The 3,491-nt window shown below is 43.8% G+C and overlaps 1 pseudogene; it reads left to right on the forward strand.

Moving 5' to 3' along the window:
- Positions 1 to 2,000: 2,000 nt before the first annotated feature.
- Positions 2,001 to 2,678, forward strand: LOC102811241 (annotated as a pseudogene).
- The last annotated feature ends 813 nt before the right edge of the window (positions 2,679 to 3,491 follow it).

Consider the following 3,491-nt stretch of genomic DNA (forward strand, 5'->3'; position numbering starts at 1 on the left):
GGTACTTTAAAAATTCTTCTTCAACACCATAACTCAAATGTATCAATTTTTCTACAGACTTCCCTATTCATTGTCCAACTTTCACATGTATATGAGGCTATTAAAAATACTATGACTTGGTCAGGTGCACATTAGTCCTCAAATAGACAGCTTTGCTCTTGAATACATTAAAGCAGTCTTCTGCAGCAGATTTGCCAAATGCAATATGTTGTTTGATTTCTTGACTGCTCCTTCCCTAAGTGTTAAAAGTGAATCCAAGCAAAATGAAGTCTGTGACACCTTCAATCTTTTCTCTATTTATCTTGATGTTATTTATTGGTTCAATGGTGAGGATTTTTGTTTTATTTCCATTGAAGTGCAACCAGTACTTAAGGTTGTAGTCTTTGATTTTCATCAGTAAGTATTTTAAGTTCTCTTTGCTTTCAGCAAGCAAGGTTATATCATCTGCATATCTTACTTAGGTTGTTAATGAGTCATCCTCCAATTCTGATACCACGTTCTTTTTTATATAATCTAGCCTCTTAGGTAATTTTCTAACCATACAGATTAAATAAGTAAGGTGAAAGAAAGTAACTCTGGCACACATCTTTCCTGGTTTTAAATCATTCAGTTGTCTCTTATTCTCTTCAAATAACTGACTCTTGGTTTATGTACAGGTTCTTCAAGAGCACAATTAAGTGTTTTGTAATGCTCATTCTTTGCATGTTATCAATAGATTTTTATGATCCACCCAGTCAAAAGCCTTTGCATAGTCAATAAAGCACAGTAAAACATCTTTCTGGTATTCTTTGCTTTCAGTCAAGATGTACCACTTGTTTCAGACAAGATGCACCACTTGTCTGTCAGTGTGTCATACTGTGGTGGCTTGTGTGCTCCTGTGATGCTGGAGGCTATGCCACCAGTATTTTAAATACCAGCAGCATCACCCATGGTGGACAGGTTTCAGATGAGCTACCAGACAAAGACAGACTAGGAAGAAAGAGTGACTAACTACTTCCGAATATTTAGTCACTGAAAACCTTATGAATAGCAGAGAAACACTGCCAGATATAGCGCTGGAAAATGAGCCCCTCAGGTTGGAAGAAATTCAAAATGCGACTGAGGAACAGCTGCCTCCTCAAAGTAGAGTTGACCATGATGACATGAATGGAGTAAAGCCTGTAGGAGAAAAGCCTGCGGGACCTTTATTTGCTGATGGGGCAAAACTCAAAATGAAGAGAAACAGCTGTAAACATCCATTGAATATAGGAACACGGAATGTATGAATGGATGGAGGCAGAGACAATGACGTGGAGAGATGGAGCAGCTGGGGACTTTAAACACAGAGAGGGAGAGGGGCTGTGTGCTGATGACCGGGGTCAGGCTTGGTTGATAATGCATGGAGGGGATTGTAACCATGGCAATGAAACAATATATGATAGGATGAAAATAAAACTAATGTTCTCCCATGTAAACTATCACATAATTCACAATAAAACATTAAAAAAAATTAAATAGAATACATAAACATCAATCTCTTAGGCATTAGTGAGATGAAAATGGACTGGTATTGGCCATTTTGAATCTATGCTGGGAATGACAAATTGAAGAGAAATGGTGTTGCAATCTTTGTCAAAAAGAACATATCCAGATCAGTCACGAGGTACAACACTGTCTGTGATAGAATAATATCCATGCACCTACAGGGAAGCCCAGTTAATACCACTATTATTCAAATTTATACACAAACCACTAAAGCCAGTGAGGATGAAATAGAATTCTACCAATTTCTTCAATCTGGAATCAATCAAACATGCAATCAAGATGTATGGATCATTACTGGTGATTGGACTGCAAAGGTTGGGAGCAAAGAGGAAGGATCAGTAGTTGGAAAATATGGCCTTGGTGAGAGAAATTATACTGGAGAATGCATGATAGAATTCTGCAAAATCAATGATTTGTTCATTTCAAATACCTTCTTTAGACAGCATAAGAGATGACTATACACATGACCTCACCAGATGGAATACACAGAAGTCAAATTGAGCAAGTTTGGGGCTAAATTCCGGAGGTTCTCCCTAGACTGCCACAGGTCGGACAGGTTCGAGGACTTCTTCTATCAGCTGGTGGTGCACACCCACCGACTTGCAAGTACCGACGTGACCAAGTGCGGTTGTGCATGGTGATCTGCTGCCCATCAATAATGATGACAATTTCTGTAAGGCTGGGTCCAGCGCCTGCCCCCTGCTCTGCGTCTTCGTCCAGAGTGAGAGGAGGCGATGGCTCCAGCTTTGGGGCGAGCTCCCAGTCCAGGAAGAAGAGGGTGCTAACGACTCTGTGGGTGGAGGGCTTGCGCTGCCACGCACCCCACTCCCCGCCATTGGCCTGCTGGATAACTTCCGGCCAGTTTCCTCTGTTATGGACGTGGACATCCTGCTGGAGACACACCGCAGAATGAGGCTGTATCCAAACGGCTGCGAGAATCCACTGGGCTTCTACATCCAGGATGCCACCAGCTCAGGGCCTGGAAAAGGTCCTGGGCATCTTCATCTCCTGCATGGCATCTGACCGTCAACGACCAGATGCTGGAAGTGAATGGAATCAAGGTGGCAGAGAAGACACTGAACCAGGCTACGGACATGATGATTGCCAACAGTCACAGCCTCATCATCACGGCAGCCCACGGACAGCACAGCTAGCCCTCACAGCTTTCCACCTGAGCATGTGCTACATAACTTGCACCTGGACGTGATGGAGAGTGACGAGGAGGCTGACATTGTCATCGAGGGCACTCTGGAGCCCCAGCCAGCGCCCCAGACACAGCTGGAGTCTTCATCAACGGAGCCAGCCTGGGGCACTGGTTGCCCCGGGATGGACCTCACCCTCATTGCCTCGGGGCGTGAGGGCAACAGCAGCATCCACAGACTGCTCAGCTTCCTCAAAGCAGATCCGCGCCACAGCCTCGCCCTACCCCCGGGGGGCGTGGAGGAGCACAGGTCAGTGGTCACCCTCTAGCTGCTCCTGTGAGCCCATGTCCCCAACGCCTACCGGCGCTGTAGACGCGCTGGGGCAAACATGACACGTGATGAGATAAGTACCATTTCCACAGGGAACTATTTTAAAATCTTTATTCCAGTTGTAATATAAGACAAATAATTATATACATCTACCCCCTCCTTTTTTATTTGAGTTTGTTTATCCTTCTCCCAACTCACTGGCTAGAAAAAAAATGTTCTATTTTTATAGGATTTCTTCACAGAACAGAAGTTATACTGAGGCCCACATGCAATTTCTGGCTCCTTTGTAAATTAATAGTAAAGGATCTGACCGTGTGCAGAAAATGCTGAATTTAAGCCTTGAAAACCTAAGCTTTAAAATTCCTTTTGTCAAATGGTAAGTTCATTTTTGCCAGCCTTCTGTGAAAGCATCGGGATGCAGCTGACTGGATGGAGTTGTGTTCCACCGAGACACGAACACCCCAGACTTGATAGGTGTGGTCATACATCATTTTG

Source organism: Chrysochloris asiatica, unplaced genomic scaffold, assembly GCF_000296735.1.
Source record: "Chrysochloris asiatica unplaced genomic scaffold, ChrAsi1.0 scaffold00079, whole genome shotgun sequence".
Lineage (NCBI taxonomy): Eukaryota > Metazoa > Chordata > Mammalia > Afrosoricida > Chrysochloridae > Chrysochloris > Chrysochloris asiatica.